Genomic DNA, 19,254 nt, shown 5'->3' on the forward strand with positions numbered 1-19,254 from the left:
CTGCCTGCTTTGGCCTCCCAAAGTGTTAGGATTACAGACACGAGCCACCGTGCCTGGCTTATTTATTTGTTTTTGATGAACTCATTGGCAGCAAAAACCTACAAAAATGGTGATCTATGTTTAATGAAAACTTAAGTAATACATTTTTTTACTTCTTAAAAAAGTTGATGATGAATGTGTAACTTGCCACCAATGTTTGTCAATATTTACCACCCATCAGCAGACCCATAATGATATTACTGACTGTTACTGGTGGAGAGTCTTGACTAGGAGTTGTATGGGTTTTTGGTGTGTTCATCAAAGAATTGGACAAAATGCACAAACCAGGCAATGGAAGGCAAAAGCATAGATTTATTGAAGTGAAAGTACACTCCACAGAGCAGGAGCTGGCTGGAGCAAGAGGCTCAAGAGCCCTAGTTGCAAATTTTCTGGGGTTTAAGTAGCCTTTAGAGATTTCCTATTGGTTACTCCCTGTTTAAAAGAAAACTTGGCCTGCCACCAGTTGGAGGCTGAAGTGAAGCCTTGGCCCGGGACATAAAAGAGGCTGAAGTGAAGTTATACTCTATGCAAATGAAGACTTGGCCCATGACCCATTGGAGGTTGAAGTGAAGTTACCCCCTGTACAAACAAAGACTGGGCTGATGACCAATCAAAGGCTGAAGTGCTCCCTGTCTCCAGATCCTATTTTGCCTCACTGACCACATAAAAAGCAGAAGACAAAAATCTCATGAAGAAACTTCAGCATGTGCTTCAAAAATTGGTGATTATTTTAATAAGACTGTGCCTAAAGATGACAATTTAGCACCTGCAGTTGCAGAAGGTGCTTTTACACATTACTTGGTTAATCATTACTTTTCATTTAGATCAAATAACTAGTCTTCTAAACTAATCTTGCTCATTTGAAATTCCAAATTTTCTCATTCATTTATAGAAAGTGAAATGATAGCTATTTATATTTTCATGACATTAGCAGAACTTTGTAAACAGGTAAATGAAGATTGATTCAGATCAATGTCCTTAGAGTCTTCAAATTGAAGTTAGTTAATCCCAATAATGTTTGTGTTTTTCATCTGCTTCATGGAATCAAAATAAAGCTTTTGGAAGTTCACTCTTTGAAGGGAACATTATTGTAATAAAGTTATTGTAAATAAAGTTTGATATTAGAGATATTTATAGTTTTAAAGTTAGTTGTATTTATGGTGATAATGACAAAAACAAAATTTGGTAGGGCCAAGTATTGTGGTCAAAGAATGTTTTTACTAAAATAAGAGCCTATGAGGCATAAGTCTGTTACACACACATGATTATAATTTTATTCAAACAAGCTAAAACATTTTACTAACCACAACAGAAGCTGTCATTATCAAAATTTACAAATACTTGCACTTTATCACGGTTGCAGTATTTGAGCTACAACATTTTCTTTTGTATCATTTTTGGAAAAAACATGATGCTTTCTCTCTTCACTGCCAACTATGGGCCAGAGTTGAGTTATGCTTGAGGCTTTGAAGAATGACTTTGTAAACTAACCTTTGTGTTCCACAAGGGCATTGAATTTTCTATTTATGTTTCTGATAAATTTGGGTTATAGTTTGTTTAAAATCAATTGGAAGTTTTTAATTATTGTATTCAAAGGATGACACATGAAAATCTTCAGCTTTTAAAGGTTTTGGTGAATTGTAATTATTGAGAGAAAAGCTTGCCTGGGAAGGCATTAGAATTCACCTTTATAAAAAGTGAGAGAAAAACAGAACAAATTAAACAATGAGAATTCAAACTATATTTAAAATTTGATTTTGAGTTACTATAATTGCACCTTGGACTATATTGAATTGCAGGAAGAACTTTTTGATGAAGTTTTTACTTTAACTGTAAATCTATATTCTGTATTGAAAGAAGGTCTTTGATTTGCAGCTCCTACCTTTGGTGAAACCTTGAAAATAATCATAGAGACAATGTATTTAATGAGTTTTACCTTGTAGAAATAGTTGTTGAAAAATAGAGGCAAATAACAAGTCTTTAAAAAATACTAGGGTTGAAATATTTACACACTTAAAAATGGACAACGCATTCCTTTTTTTTTTTTTTTTTTTTGAGATGGAGTCTCACTCTGTTGTCTGTTGCCCGCGCTGGAGTGCAGTGGTGCCATCTTGGCTCAGTGCAACCTTTGGCTCCCTGGTTCAAGCGATTCTCCTGCCTCAGCCTCCCAAGTAGCTGGGATTACAAGCATATGCCTGGCTGACAAAACATTCTTTACATCTAAGAACAGGGTGTCAGTGGAAGTGCTGAGAGGGGAGGTAAATTCACATTTTTAATGTATCTCATGTGAGGACAAAATATTATCCTTTCCCCAAGGCACTGACTGTTTTTTCCAGGGGATCCTGCCATACTGGGGACTCAGTGTTAGCCTCTGAGTTTGGGGGGTTGGGTACCCTGGAGTCGTGGTGGCCAGATCAGACATGGTGAAGGAAGATCATGCTGTCGAGCGTGCACAGCCTCCATGGAGCAGGTCCTGGAGTGGCTGACTGACAGGCTTTGAATGGGCTTTCTTTTCCACCTGGCTACTAGGACACTCCTTTGTCAGGAGTGTCTCTGGCCAATATATACATAAGCCATAAACATCTTTGGGTTCCATGCTCATTTTAAAAGAACCACCTATGTGTCTCTATCCCAGACGTCCTTGTCACTAATTTTTCTTTTCTTTTTTTTTTTGAGATGGAGTCTCGCTCTGCCGCCCAGGCTGGAGTGCAGTGGCCGGATCTCAGCTCACTGCAAGCTCCGCCTCCCGGGTTCACGCCATTCTCCTGCCTCAGCCTCCCGAGTAGTTGGGACTACAGGCGCCCGCCACCGCGCCCGGCTAGTTTTTTGTATTTTTTAGTAGAGACAGGGTTTCACCGTATTCGCCAGGATGGTCTCGATCTTCTGACCTCGTGATCCGCCCGTCTTGGCCTCCCAAAGTGCTGGGATTACAGGCTTGAGCCACCGCGCCCGGCCTGCAAACACTTCTTGACACGATCTCCCCACATCTGTTCCTCACGACATCTATCTATCAGTTCACAATCAAGTATGGGTGTGAACACCCACAGAACAGAACATGTGAAGGCAAGATCAGAATGTGAGAATAAAGTGTAGAAAGTCATAGGCTCGGAGGTTGCAGTGAGCCAAGATCGTGCTACCGCACTCCAGCCTGGATGACAGTGAGACTCTCTCAAAAAAACAAAACAAAACAAAAAAAACATCAGGGGATGTATTACGTGATTAAGATACTTGGATTCCATCTAGAAAGGAATGGGGGAACCAGTGAAGGTTTTTAAAGCAGGGGAATATAATGATCAAATCTGCATCTTAGAAGTTGAACTCTGGCAAGAGTCTGGAAAATATGAGTGGGAAGGGAGAAACAAAAGGCTACCAAAACAAGGCAGAAGACAAAGAGGTGTCACTCTAAGTTCTTAGTAGTGGAAATAAAAATAAGAAACAGATCTTGGCTGGGCACTGTGGTTCATGCCTGTAATTCCAACATTTTGGGAGGCTGAGGCAGGAGGATTGCTTGTGCACAGTTCAAGACCAGCCTGGGCAACACAGTGAGACTCTGTATCTACAAAAAACAGAAAACTTAGCTGGGTGTGGTGGCACATGCTTCCGGAGGCTGCAGTACGCTGTCACTGCACCGCTGCACTCCAGCCTGGGTCAAAGAGCGAGACTGTCTCAAAACAAAACAAAACCAAAAAACCCACAAAACACTAAAAACAGATCTGAGAGGTAGTCAACAAGATTTAATGGAAAGTGTATTCAAATGGCCAGTCTTCCCCCATTTCAAATTGTTCTTCAAACCTCAGTATGAGTTATTTTCGAAATGCAAACATGATCGTGTTCCCAACTCTGCTTAAACCCTTCAGTGCCTAGGCTGGGTGCAGTGGCTCACGCCTGTAATCCCAGCACTTTGGGAGGCCGAGGCGGGCGATCACCTGATGTCAGGAGATCACCTGAGGTCAGGAGTTTGAGATCAGCCTGGCTAACATGGTGAAACCGTCATCTCTACTAAAAATACAAAAATTAGCCAGGCGTAGCGGCGCATGCCTGTAATCCCAGCTACCTGGAAGGCTGAGGCAGGGGAATTTCTGGAAGCTGGGAGGGGGAGGGTGCAATTAGCACAGATCGTGCCACTATACTCGTCTGGGGCACAGGACACTTTGTCTCAAAAAAACAAAACAAAACAAAACCCCTTCAGTGCTTCCTGCTGATTTCAGGATAAAAAACAAATTCTGAGGCCAGACGCAGTGGCTCAAGTCTGTAATCCCAGCACTTTGGAAAGCCGAGGCAGGCAGATCACCTTTGTTCAGGAGTTCAAGACCAGCCTGGCCAACATGGTGAAACACCATCTCTACTAAAAATACAAAAATTGGCCAGACATGGTGGCTCACACCTGTAATCCCAGCTACTTGGGAGGCTGAGGCAGGAGAATCACTTGAACCTGAAAGGAGGAGGTTGCAGTGAGCCGAGATCACGCCATTTAACTCCAGCCTGGGCAACAAAGAGAGACTCCATCTCAAAAAACAAAGGAAATATATAATATATACGCTTTTTTTTTTTTTTTGAGCCTCACTGTGTCGCTCAGACTGGAGTGCAGTGGCACAATCTCTGCTCACTGCAACCTCTGCCCTCCGAGTTCAAGCGATTCTCTTGCCTCAGCCTCCTGAGCAGCTGGTATCACAGGCGCCTGCCGCTGCGCCCAGGTAATTTTTTGTAGTTTTAGTAGAGATGGGGTTTCACCATCTTGGTCAGGCTGGTCTTGAACTCCTGACCTCATGATCCACCTGCCTCAGCCTCCCAAAGTGCTGGGATCACAGGTATGCGCTATCGCACCTGGCCCTATATATATACTTCCAATGTGTAACTTTTGTATGCTGGGTGGTACATTTTTTTTTTCGCTTTTGAGTGAATTAATAAGGTATAATTAATTGTGTCTTAACTTTTAAAACAAATTTTTAGATGGAGGCAACTGGGATGTTTGTGATAATAGATAAGAAAGACATCCTTGACCTGTGGTTAAATTGGTTTGAATTGCAGATATTCATTATTGAATTTACTCCTGTTTTCTCATACTTTGGAAAAGACATCTGAACAATAAATGAATCCTGGACAGTGTACTCTCCTTCAAACAATGAAGTGATATTAATACTTGCCTGCAGGAGATGCATACTACAGGAGAGAGCCCTTAGACTATGTCAGGCCACACTATGAACCTCCCCCCACCCTCCTTTTTGTTTCTGTTACTGTACTAACGTTGTGGATAAATGATGTTGAAATTCTGCATAATGTGAACAGGACAAACTATAAATTGAAAACAACAACACCAAAAAAAACCACGGGGCTTCTGCAGGGAATACTCTTTCCTCAATATTCTACTTTCACTTAGCTCTTCTTTGATATTTTGCTTAAGTCATTTTGAGTCTCCCCTGTCCACCTTCTCTTCCCACTAAGTCAGGCCTTCTGTTACATACTCTTACCCCATTGTGTCCTTTCCCTACATGACCTCTTCTTGAAGTTCATGATTCCATTTTTGTGGGAATCCTGGAGAAATGTCCATCTCACCCAATGGACCACCCAATGATTCTCCATAAAGACTAGGACCATCTCCGTTCTGTTCCCCAGCACTCACTGTATCCCTCGCTCTCAGCAGGCCTAGCAGAATGGCAAGTAATAAAAGAGTACCTGTTGAATTAATGAAATTCCCAGTTTGTTAAAGATGATTTTCATGTTTCTAGCTATCAAGGATAGTCAGGCTTTAACTGCAATGGAGAACCAGTGAAGTCATGTTGAGTTACCTGTAGGACATCCAGATAAAGATGTCTAACAGCGGCCGGGGGTGGTAATCCCAGCACTTTGGGAGGCCGAGGCAGGCAGATCACGAGGTCAGGAGTTCAAGACCAGCCTGACCAACACGGTGAAACCCCGTCTCTACTAAAAATACAAAAAAATTAGCTGGGCGTGGTGGTGCGCACCTGTATTCCCTCTACTCGGGAGGCTGAGGCAGGAGAATTGCTTGAACCCAGGAAGCGGAGGTTGCAGTGAGCCGAGATCACACCATTGCACTCCAGCCTGGGTGACAGGGCAAGATTCCATCTCAAAAAGAAAAGAAAAGAAAAAAAAAAAGCCGGGTGTGGTGGCTCGTGCCTGTGATCCCAACACTTTGGGAGGCCGAGGCTGGCGGATCACCTGAGGTCAGGAGTTCGAGACCAGCCTGGCCAACATGGTGAAACCCCAATCTCTACTAAAAATACAAAAATTGGCTGGGCGTGGTGGCGTGTGCCTATAATTCCGGTTACTCCAGAGATACAGAAGAATCGCTTGAACCTGGAAGGCAGAGGTTGCAGTGAGCTGAGATTGTGCCACTGCACTCCAGCCTGGGCAACAGAGCAAGACTCCATCTCGGCAGGGAGGGGGGATGTCTAACAGCTGGAAACGTCATACAGAAAAGGCACGGTAAGTATTATGATTTGGGACTCTTTAGCACCTTAGTGATAGGTGAGATTACGCTCTTAAAATCACATAGGCCAGTGATTCTCCTGGAAGGAGAGGAAGAGGAGGAGGAAGAAAAATGTATCAGAATCTCTTGGGAAATGGGTCTTTTTCACTTTCCCTTACCTTCTCCCATTTGAGGATCTCAATATATGAGAGTTGCTACCGATAGAAGTGATGCACCTGTGAAAGTGTAGAGGCAAAATTTTCAAAGTTGAGAACCATCATGCTGAAAAAGAGTTTGTATTGGGAGGCCAAGGCAGGCGGATCACCTGAGGTCAGGAGTTTAAAACCAGCCTGGCCAACATGGTGAAACCTTATCTGTACTAAAAATACAAAAATTAGCTAGACATGGTGGCACACACTTATAATCCCAGCTACCGGCGAGGCTGAGACAGGAGAATTGCTTGAACCTGGGAGGTGGAGGCTGCAGTGATCTGGGATCATGCCACTGCAACTCCAGCCTGGGTGACAGAGTAAGATTCTGTCTAAAAACAAAATGTTTGTAAGCAGATTTATTCATACATAATCTTTTCTGGAACAATTCCAATGGATTCAGATGTGAAAGCAAAGTAGACAGGAGAAGGATCACGTAGCCTTTTGTCATAGTAGTCTGAAGAAAATTTTCTTTTCAAAATTGAGAGAATGTGGCCGGGCGTGGTGGCTGCTCACACTTGTAATCCCAGTACTTTGGGAGGCTGAAGGCAGTCTGATCACTTGAGCCCAGGAGTTCGAGACCAGCCTGGGAAACATGGCAAAACCTAGTCTCTACAAAAAATACAAAGATTAGCCAGGCATGCTGGTGCGCACCTGTAGTTCCAGCTACCTGGAAGGCTGAGGTAAGGATTGCTTAAGCCCAGGAGGTCAAACCTGTAGTGAGCTGAGATCTTGCCACTGCACTCCAGCCTGGGCTATAATCTCAAAAAAAAAAAAAAAATCGCTACAAAACTGAGAATGTGTCCTTAATGTAGACGCTAAAAGATAAAAAATAAAATTCAGAGAAAAACACACAAGCATTTGTAGAGAAAAATAGGGAAAAGCCAGAGGAGACAGACAGTCTGTATTTTTACACTCATGGGAAAGGCTAATACTAATACAGCAAGACCCCAGAAGAAAATGTGAGGGGCAAATACTAACAAAAACTATTACATATGGCACATTTACTATGTTCCAGGCACTAACCTAAATGGTCTAAATAACATTATTCACTTAGTTTAAATCCTCCCCAGAGTTCTATGAGGTCCATATTATCCTTTTTCCCATTTTACAGATGAGGAAAACACAGACGATCCAGAAATTGCACAAGGCAACCAGCTGGTAAGTGGCAGAGCTGAAATTAGACCCCAGGTCTGTCTGTAAAGCAAGATGGCCAAAATCAAGAATATTCAATGCAATATAAATGTTTTTGGAAAGAAGGCCATCTCTTGTAAACGGAACGCCAGGAAAAGATAATTGGAGGGCATAGCGGGGATAGGAGGGCAGATGGGAGAATCCCTGCCATGAAAGCCTCTGTTCCCCCTCCAATCAAAGAGGCGCTGAGGGAGATGGGAGGAAGGGCCTCGAGGAGAGGCGAAATGTTTGCTGGTGGAGATGTGGAGAACGGAAAAAGACCAAGGAAGAGTCGAAGAGTCAAAGACAACTTGATGCCTGAAGTAAAAATGCTCAGCTCCTGCGAATTCTACATTCACATCTGAGTTAGGGCCTACTATGTGCTAGGGATGAATCTAGGCGCTGCAAAAATGAAAATAAACTCATTGAGGCATGTTGGTTTGATGCCTAAATAAAAGTTTCGGAAACAATCAACATCAACGATCACCTGACACTCCAGGAAACCCATTTCTCCAAAGAACTCCATCTGAAAGCTTTTAAGAGTATATTCCAAAGAGAGACTGGATGGCGGTGGGGGAGGGGCAGGACGAGCGGCCGAAGGGACAATTCCTGGGCGCACCCGCCCATAGCCCCGCTCCAGACCCTCTCGAGGGACGACGGAGGGACGCAGGGAGCAAGCCCTGAAGCTGCACCGGGGGCGGAGGGAACGTGGCTACCTGCGCAGCCAGACGTCAGGCGCGGCCCTTCCCCGACCTACTTGGCCGCTCCAGATGAACTCCCTCCGACTCTCTGGCTTCCCACGGGCCGCCGACCTCCACTCGGGGGACTACCGCGCCATGCAGCCTCTTCCTTAGCAGTCCCTCACGGACCAGGCCCCTACGGCAACTTACCCGCCCTGCCCGGCCCAAGACAACCCGGTTCCTTTCTGCCCACCGAGGTCTCCCTTGCATCTCCACCAATACCAGAGCGCAATCAGGCTACGGAGGCGGGACTGAGTGCCTACGGCCAATTATATCAGACGCAAAGCACGTCGCAGCGCCCACAACTAGTTCCCGCCTTTGGAAGGGAAAAAAAAAAACACGGTTGGCGCCAAACTCCAGTAATCTTCCTAGGGCTTTAAGAGAAAGAGGCGGGGTGTAAGGTGGCGGGGAAGGCGACGGGGCGGGGCTTCAATACGGAAGGGACTGACCTGAGTAGAGGTAGGGGCCTGGCCTGAGAGAAGCTCTTTAGTGAAAGAGACAGGAAGCCTTGAGAAGTCTGTCATTTATTTAATCCTTTACTCTTAAAATTCTGCTGTCAGCTGCGTGCTAGACAAAGTGCTGGGCTCGATTACGATGAATAAATTTGTTCCCTGCCCTCAGACGCGTTCCTGGATGATAGGCAGACAAACAACTTAGCTTCGGATGTTGGGAGCCTTAAGGAGGGGATACTAGTCTAGCGAGGCAGGAGAGAGAAGAGCTTGTTAGAGGGTGGAATACCTGACTTGTCTTACATAACCTGTAGTAATGGGGGGTGCCGGTAGGTCTAGCCTCAGGAGCTCAGCCTGCACATTGATAGGTGCGAAAATGAGGCCACCTTCCTCGCTACTTATAGTCTGCCTATATTAATCCCTACCCATTTCCTCTTGGTTGTCCACTTAGCTTTTTTTTTCTTTTCGCTTTGTCGCTCAGGCTGGAGCGCAGTGGCGCGATCTCGGCTCCTTGCAACTTCCACCTCCAAGGTTCGACAGATCCACCCACCTCTGTCTCCAGAGTAGCTGGGACCACAGACGCAAGCGACCACCACCCCTGGCTGTTTTGTTTGGTTGTGTTTTTTTCTGAGATGGAGTTTCACTCTTGTTGCCCAGGCTGGAGTGCAATGGCGCGATCTCAGCTCACTGCAACCTCCTCCTCCCAGGTTCAAGTGATTCTCCTGCCTCAGTCTCCCGAGTGGCTGGGACTGCACGAACGTGTTACCACGCCCAGTTAATCTTTTTATTTTTAGTAGAGACAGGGTTTCGCCATGTTGACCAGGCTGGTCTCGAACTCCTGTCCTCATGTGATCCGCCCGGCTCGGCCTCCCAAAGTGCTGGGATTACAGGCGTGAGCCACCCACGCCCGGCCACCCCTGGCTAATTTTTAAAATTTTTTGTAGACATGGGGTCTTGCTATGTTGCCCAGACTGGTCACAAACTCCTGGGCTCAAACAATCCTCCCGCCTCAGTCTCCCAAAACGCTGGGATTACAGGTGTTAGTCACTGCGCCTGACGCCATTTAGTCTTAACTGCCATATCAACCGATTCATTTTCATTGTTTTTTTTGAGACGGAGGTTCGCTCTTGTCGCCCAGGCTGGAGTGAAGTGGCATGATCTCAGCTCACTGCAACCTCCACCTCCCGGGTTCATGCGATTTTCCTGCCTTAGCCTCCCAAATAGCTGGGATTACAGGGGCCTGCCACCACGCCTGGCTAATTTTTTGTATTTCTAGTGGAGATGGGGTTTTGCCATGTTGGGCAGGCTGGTCTTAAACTCCTGACCTCAGGTAATCCGCCCGCCTCGGCCTCCCAAACTGCTGGGATTACAGGTGTGAGCCACCGCGCCTGGCTTTATTTTTATTCTTATTTTTTTAGAGACAAGGTCTCAGTTTCTTGTCCCGGCTGGAGTGCAGTGGTGTGATCATAGCTCACTGCATCCTCAAACTCCTAGGTTCAAGCAATCCTCCTACCTCAGCCTCCCAGGTAGCTGGGACCACAGGCACACAACACCACACCTGCCAATTTCTTTCTTTCGTTCTTTTTTTTTTTTTGTAATATAGACAGGGTCTGGCCATGTTGTTGCCTAGGCTGGTCTCCAACTCTTGACCTCAAGCACTCCTCTGACCTCTGCCTTCCAAAGTACTGGTATTACAGGTATGAGCCACTCCACCTAACTTACATATTTTTATTTGCAAATATGCATGGCTTTTTAAAAAAATTAATTAACTTTTTTTTTTTTTTTTTTTTTTTTGAGACGGAGTCTCGCTCTGTAGCCCAGGCTGGAGTGCAGTGGCCGGATCTCAGCTCACTGCAAGCTCCGCCTCCTGGGTTCACGCCATTCTCCGGCCTCAGCCTCCCGAGTAGCTGGGACTACAGGCGCCTGCCACCTCGCCCGGCTAGTTTTTTTGTATTTTTAGTAGAGACGGGGTTTCACCGTGTTAGCCAGGATGGTCTCGATCTCTTGACCTCGTGATCCGCCCATCTCGGCCTCCCAAAGTGCTGGGATTACAGGCTTGAGCCACCGCGCCCGGCCTAATTTTGTTTTTGTATTTTTAGTAGAGATGGGGTTTCACCACGTTAGCCAGGATGGTCTTGATATCCTGACCTCGTGATCTACCCGCCTTGGCCTCCCAAAGTGCTGGGATTACAGGCGTGAGCCACTGTGCCCGGCCTTGCTGGTTATATTTTTATTTCTTTGGGTTTACTTTGTTCTTTTTCTAACTTGTTGAGGTGATTGATGGCCTCATTAATGTTTTGTCCTTTCTTCCTATACATTTAGTACTGTAACTTTGCCTTTAAAAGTACTATTTTGGTTTTATCCCATAAATTTTCTGTGTTGTATTCATTGTTACTCAGTTCTGTACTTTTTCCCAGTTTCCATTAGTATTTGTTCTTTGACCTATGTTTATAAATTTCCAAATGACCTGGGAAATTTGAAAGTGCGTTGTTAACTTTGAATTTTATTGGGCTAGATGGAAGCATTTCTTTGATATTTGTGGAAACTTGCACTGCGGCTTGATACATAGACAATATTTATAAATGCGCTTAAAAGTAGTGTAAGTTCTCTTAATTGTGGTATGCAGGGTTATAAAATTATCAGATCAAACCTGTCAATTTTGTATTCAGAGCTATATGCTTAAATTTCTTTAACTGCTTGATCATTAGAGAAAATAATGTTAAAATCTCTATTGTAACAATTTGTTTTTTTGGCTTTTTGGTTTTGGGGGTGTTTTTTTAAGCAGAGAATCGCTCTGTTGCCTAAGCTGGATGGAGTGCAGTAGTATGATCTTGGCTTACTGCAACCTCTGCCTCCTAGGTTCAAGTGAGTCTCCTGCCTCAGCCTCTAGAATAGCTGGCATTATAGACACCCACCACCACGCCCAGCTAATTTTTGTATTTTTAGTAGAGATGAGGTTTCACTGTGTTGGTAAGGCTGCTCTTGAACTCCTGACCTCAAGCAGTCCACCGCCTCCATCCATCCCAAAGTGCTGGGATTACAGGCATGAGCCACTGCACCAGCCCAATTGTGACTGAGTTATCTTTATCAGTCAGAGTTCAGTCAGTAGGCAAAAACCATATAGTAATTTGAAAGGGAAAGTTTAGTATAAAGAATTATTGGCCGGGTTCCGTGATCACGCCTGTAATCCTAGCACTTTGGGAGTCCAAGGCGGGCGGATCACCTGAGGTCAGAAGTTTAAGATCAGCCTGGCCAACATGGCGAAACCCTGTCTCTACTAAAATACAAAAATTAGCCAGGCCTGATGGGAGGTGCCTGTAATCCCAGCTGCTCCGGAGGCTGAGACGAGAGAATCGCTTGAATCGAGGAGACGGTGTTTGCAGTGAGCCGAGATCGCGCCACCGCACTCCAGCCTGGGCGGCTGAGCGAGACTCCGTATCACAAAGGAAAAGGCCAGGTGCAGTGGCTCACGCCTGTAATCCCAACACTTTGGGAGAACGAGGCGGGCAGATCACGAGATCAGGAGATCGAGACCATCCTGGCTAACGCAGTGAAACCCCGTCTTTACACAAAAGATTAGCTAGGTGTGGTGGTGGGCGCCTGTAGTCCCACCTACTCGGGACGCTGAGGCAGGAGCGTGAACCCGGGAGGCGGAGCTTGTAGTGACCCGAGATCGCAACACTGCACTCCAGCCTGGGAGACAGAGCGAGACTCCGTCTCAAAAAAAAAATATTGTTGACAGGATTGAAGTAACTAGTAATTGTCTAGTAATAGTTAAGGAATAACTGAAAAATACAGGAATATCAGATATAGGGAGCAGCTACGACCGCTGGGGTTTTGATCATCCAAAGAAGAGCTGTGTTCCCTCACTCTAAGGATGGGATCCGGACCTCATGGAAAGAGCATTGCTGGGGTCAGCTGGACGGTGGAGACATTACTAAGTGTTTTGCTCTGTTCTAAATCGGCCAGAGGAGTTGTATAGGGAAGCGCCTGGGTGCTAGAGGATCTATGAGTTGGAGAAGCTGCCCTCTCCGTGAACCTAGCAGGAGGAAGCCGTGTTCTGCAGGAGCCAATCATAATAGGAACCTGATGTACAGGAAGTGAGCCTGTGGAAAACCGCCCTGCAGGAACCGAATGCTGGGACAGCAGGCTTTGTAGGAGCCTTGCTAGCCAGATGCACCGAAACTAGGGAAAGAATCCCCCTTCCTCTTCCATTGTTCCTCCACCATTCTGATAAGGTTTAACCTTGTGCCAGTTAGCAAAGGAGAAATATCTACAAGGCCTAGCTCCTTTATCACAGAAGTATGGATTTGGAATTGAGAGGCATAACTGTCACAGTCCCTTTAACTACTTTTTTCCTTTTCCTACAGCCTAGGAAGCTAAGAACCTTTAACTTTTTCATGTGTACACAGTGAGAAGCCACACACATATAACTTCTTTTGATGACTTCTCTATATTACTGTATATGTTCTCAGAAATTTTGAAGTACTATTAATGCATCATGTGATACAATTAAGAAATGAGCAGTTACTTCTTAATTTATAAATAATCTTTTGAAAAATACCTTTGGCGGCCGGACACGGTGGCTCACGCCTGTAATCCTAGCACTTTGGAAGGCCGAGGCAGGCGGATCACAAGGTCAGGAGATCGAGACCATCCTGGCTAACACGGTGAAACCCCGTCTCTACTAAAAATACAAAAAAATAAATAAATAAAATAGCCGGGCGTGGTGGCGGGCGCCTGTAGTCCCAGCTATATGGCAGGCTGAGGCAGGAGAATGGCATGAACCCGGGAGGCGGAGCTTGCAGTGAGCAGAGATGCACCTCTGCACTCCAGCATGGGCAACAGAGCGAGACTCCGTCTCAAAAAATAAAATAAAAAATAAAAAATACCTTTGGTGGTGGGGACCTAGAATTAAGATGTGGAGATAATGATCTGACAAAAAAATTTGGAGAAAAATTTAAGACAGATGGGGGGCAAAAGATCCATTATTAGCTGGTCCCAAAGTAGTATTTTCTCAGTTGGCTGTTCACAGTCAGTTACAGATCAAACTTCCCGTTCTATTCTTCCCCCCTTATTATTGCTCTTGACTAATTGTTAAAAAAGAGACCCAGGATTACCAAGTCTCTTAGATTTATATTTATTTCCAGGTTTAACTTACTAGGTCGAGTCTTCCTCTTTTTCTTCCTTTTTTTTAAATTATTATTTTTGAAACATGGTCTCTCACTCTGTTGCCCTGGCTGGAAGTACAGTGGCATGATCACAGCTCACTGTAGCCTCCACCTCACAGGCTCAGGAGATCCTCCCATCTCAGCTACTGAAGTAGATAGTACTATAGGTGTGAACCACCATGCCTGCCTACTTTTTAAAAAAATTTATTTTGTTAAATAAAGATGGGGTCTCCCTATGTTGCCCAGGCTGGTCTTGAACTACTGGGCTCAAGTGAACCTACCACCTTGACGTCCCAAAGTGCTAGGATTACAGTTGTGACGTTTTTTGTTTGTTTTTCAAGACAGAGTCTTGCTCAGTCACCCAGGCTGGAGTGCAGTGGCGCAATCTCAGCTCACTGCAACCTCCACCTCCCGGGTTCAAGCGATTTTCCTGCCTCAGCCTAGTTGGGATTACAGGCACGCCCCACCATGCCTGGCTAATTTTTGTATTCTTAGTAGAGACGGGGTTTCGCCATGTAGGCCAGGCTGGTCTCAAACTCTTGACCTTGTGATCCACCCACCTTGGCCTCCCAAAGTGCTGGGATTACAGGCATGAGCCACCGTGCCCAGCCCGTTTGTTTGTATTTTTTTTTTGTCTTGATGTGGTTTTGCCATGTTGCCCAAGCTGGTCCCAAACTCCTAGGATCAAGCAGTCCTTCCACCTTACTCCCAAAGTGCTGAAATTACAGGTGTGAGTTACCACACTTTTTTTTTTTTTTTTTTTTTTTTTTGTGACAGAGTCTTGCTCTTTCGCCCAGGCTGGAGTGCAGTGGCCGGATCTCAGCTCACTGCAAGCTCCGCCTCCCGGGTTCACGCCATTCTCCTGCCTCAGCCTCCCGAGTAGCTGGGACTACAGGCGCCCGCCACCTCGCCCGGCTAAGTTTTTTGTATTTTTTAGTAGAGACGGGGTTTCACTGTTAACCAGGATGGTCTCGAACTCCTGACCTCGTGATCCGCCCGTCTCGGCCTCCCAAAGTGCTGGGATTACAGGCTTGAGCCACCGCGCCCGGCTACTTTTTTTTTTTTTAAGTAATACCTGCCATTAGTATAAACTAAAACTGTATGAAATAATAGTGCAGGGAAAGCTTTGATCTATTTGATCTCTTTAACCAAATCATTAGATTCTCCATTATTCTGAGAGGAAACCCCTTGACTAATGCTCCCCTCTCCATGTGACAGCTTACAGCTACTACTAGTAGATTTCTCATTAGGAAACCTCTGAGTATCTGATTTCACCAGTTGAATTTTGCTTTGCAGAGTCAGTTATGTTAGTTACCAGATGTGATTATATTATTTGTGCTTTTTGTAATTGTGCAGGCTATTTTATAACAGTTAATCAAATGAGCTAATTGAAATAAATGTTAGATTGAGGAATGTGAGGAATGGAGGAAAAAAGATAATACACCTTGATTTTATTTATCTCTTGTGGTAGAACCATGATCTTATCTTTGAATATGAATCCAATGATGAGAGTGTTGACATCTTTCTTGCATGAACTACACCCATAAGACATTGCCCATGATTTTCAGTTTTTGTTTTGTCCTTGCTTGAGCCCAGGGAGGTTGCAGTGAGCTGTTGTGCCACTGCACTGCAGCCTGAGTGACAGAGGGAGACTCTGTCTTTAAAAAAAAAAAAAAAAAAAAAAAAAAACTTAGATACTTTTTAATTGATCTGAGTATAGACTAGATTTTCTCCCCTAGTACTTTGGATCATTTTTTCTTCACTTGATTTGACATGCAGGGGTGTGTGTGTGTGTTTTGCTACCTATCTTTCCATAGCATTCTGCCTAGTTTTCAGTAGAAAATAACTCCCTTTGGTAATGTGATCTTTCATCATACTGTGATTTAGAAAATATGAAAATGGGCATAATTGGATTTGACAATAAATATACATTGGTAAGCTTTGAGAAAAACCCAGAATCGTATATAGAAAACCTTCCCCCAAACTAAGAGGGAGCTAGGAGACCAAAGAATGATTCAGACGAGTCCAGCTTGGCTAATAAATACATTTATTAGGACTAATAAGCTTATTTTTTACAAGGCACTCTGGATGGCAGCAGGACAACTTTAGAGATCCATGCTGCCCTTTTGTCTGTAAACTGTTTTTAAGCTAACTTTCTGGCTCATTGCCTACTGTATTTAAGCGATGAGACTGTTTTTCTTGGTAGGTTCTCAAATACTCTTCGGAATGTTTGGGTTCTCAGGGGCACTGGCTCTTCAGCCTGGCACCATGGTCTTAGCTCATCTCCTGTCCTTCAGGATTCAGGCAGCAGACGTACACCCTCCACTACATAAGCATATATCTCAATTGGTGGGAGCAGAAGTATGCAGGTGCAGGCTTGCTAATAATTTCATAGCCCCAAGTGGCCAGAGTGGCCATAGTTCAGTGGCCATAATCATTCATTGGGTTTTACTGGCAGATTAGAGGATGCCAGATAAGTTAGTGAAGAGAGGCTTTTTTGTTGTTGTTGGGACGGAGTTTCACTCTTGTTGCCCAGGCTGGAGTGCAGTGACACAATCTCGGCTCACTGCAGCCTCCGCCTTCTGGGTTCAAGTGATTCTCCTGCCTCAGCCTCCCAAGTAGCTGGGATTACAGGCACCTGCCACCATGCCCAGCTAATTTTTGTAGTGTTAGTAGAGACGAGGTTTCACCATGTTGGCCAGGCTGATCTCGAACTCCCAACCTCAGTTAATCTGCCATCTTCAGCCTCCCATAGTACTGGGTTACAGACGTGAGCCACTGCAATCTGGCCTGTTTTTGTTTTTTTACTGTTTTGGATTCTTATGTTGTTTCTAGTTTTACCATAAACAACACTGGTAACAGATTATTAGATGTGAAATTGTTAGGTCAGAGTATTGCACTTAAACATTTCATCAAATTTTTAATCAAATCAAAGCTGTTGCCAAATTGCTTTCACAGAGCTTTTACCAGAGTACACTTGAGAGAGCTGTGAGAGTACCTCTTTTCCCATACCTTTGTCAACCTAGTGTACTATCAAACTTTTTGTTATTTGCTTGTCTTACTATGTTATTGGTGAAAACATGTCAGGAGTCCCGAAGACCACCCCTAAGTTTGATGATTTTCCAGACTTATAGGATTCACTATGTAGTTGTACTCACAGCTATGATTTATTACAATGAAAGGATGCAAAGCACAATCACCAAAGGGAAAAAAGGTCCATGGGGTAAAGTCTAGAGGAAACCACGTTAAGGTTCCCATGGTTTTGCTCCCAGTGGAGTCATGCCCTTAACTGTTTGTTCCCCCAGCAACTAGTGATAGCAGGTGTGAAATGTTGTCTACCTGGGAAGCATGTTGGAGACTCAGTGCCCAGGCTTTTTACTGGGGGCTGGTCACATAGGCCACCTCTGCCTGTCATGTACTAAAATTTTAAGACTCCCAGAAGGATACAGGTGTTTATGATAAACCAAACTGTTTGTATGAACAGTTTAGACACATCGAGCCACTTCTTATCGGTCTGGAAATTGTGGGAACCCTCCTGAAATTTGAGTTCTTAAACTCTAGCCAAGGGCCTTAGTAAGCAGCCTTTCTAATGATAAGTAGCCATGCCTGGCTATGCCAACACTTTCCTACACAACATGGCATATCTCATTGTTTTAATTTGTGTTTAGTGAAGTCAAACATCTTTTAGTTCCAAAAGCTTTGCTTTTTTTTTTTTTTTTTTTAATGATTTGTCTGTGTTTTTTGACCATTTTTCTATTTGGTCTAAGTGATTACCTTTTTTTGGTATCAGTATTTCTTGTTAGTACTAGTGTGTGTGTGTGTGTGTATGTGTGTGTGTGTGTGTGTGTGTGTGTGTTATAGTAGCGATGGTTCTTACTTTAGTGCAAAAGTTAATTTGGCCGGGTGCGGTGGCTCAGGCTTGTAATCCCAGCACTTTGGGAGGCTGAGGCCAGCGGATCACCTGAGGTCGGGAGTTCGAGACCAGCCTGACAAACATGGAGAAACCCCATCTCTACTAAAAATACAAAATTAGTTGGGCATGGTGGTGCATGCCTGTAATCCCAGCTACTTGGGAGGCTGAGGCAGGAGAATTGCTTGAACCCGGGAGGTGGAGGTTGCGGTGAGCCGAGGTTGCACCATTGCACTCTAGCCTGAGCAACAAGAGCGAAACTCTGTCTAAAGAAAAAAAAAAGTTAATTTGTATTTTGGTCTGTTTTATAAAATTAGCATCATTTACTTTGTATGTAGCTTAAGTATATTAACAATTTTTTTTTTTTTTTTTCTTGAGACAGGGTCTCACTCTGTCACCCAGGCTGCAGTGCAATGGCACTATCTCGGCTCACTGCAACATTTGCCTGCCAGGCTCAAGTGATCCCACTGTTTCAACCCCCAAGTAGCTGGGACTACAGGCACAGGCTACTACACTCGGCTAATTTTTGTGTTTTTTGTAGAGATGAGGTTTCACCATGTTGCCCAGGCTGGTCTCAAACTCCTGGGCTCAAGTGATCCACCTGACTTGACCTCCCAAAGTGCTGAGATTAGAGGCATGAGCCATCATGCCTGGCCATATTAACAAGTTTAAAATTTTTGCTTTATAGTTTTGACTTTTTACTAGAAAGTATTAGGCACTTTTTTTGATAACACAAATCTGCTTTTAATAATGGTAGAGAGAAAGGCCAGGCACGGGGGCTCACGCCTGTAATCCCAGCACTTTGGGATTCTGAGGTGGGTGGATTGCTTAAGGCCAGGAGTTCAAGACCAGCCTGGCCAACGTGGCAGACAGGCAAAACCCTGTTTCACTAAAATTACAAAAATTAGCCAGGTGTGGTGGTGCACTCCTGTAATCGCAGTTATGGTACACTCCTGTAATCCCAGCTACTCTGTAATCCCAGCTACTCGGGAGGCTGAGGCACGAGAATCACTTGAACCCAGAAGGCAGAGGTTGCAGTGAGCGGAGATCAAGCCACTGCACTCCAACTTGAGCGACAGAGTGAGACTTTGTCTCCAAAAACGAAGAATGATAGAGAGTGAGCTTTTTCAATGTGT

At 44.6% G+C, this 19,254-nt stretch overlaps 1 protein-coding gene across 1 annotated transcript in view; it reads left to right on the forward strand.

Annotated features, from left to right (window-relative positions):
- CASP8AP2 (caspase 8 associated protein 2) overlaps positions 1–19,254 on the forward strand; it is a 60,843-nt gene that overhangs the window by 12,174 nt on the left and 29,415 nt on the right. The gene's annotated exons all lie outside the window — the stretch shown is intronic.

This window comes from Theropithecus gelada, chromosome 4, assembly GCF_003255815.1.
Source record: "Theropithecus gelada isolate Dixy chromosome 4, Tgel_1.0, whole genome shotgun sequence".
Lineage (NCBI taxonomy): Eukaryota > Metazoa > Chordata > Mammalia > Primates > Cercopithecidae > Theropithecus > Theropithecus gelada.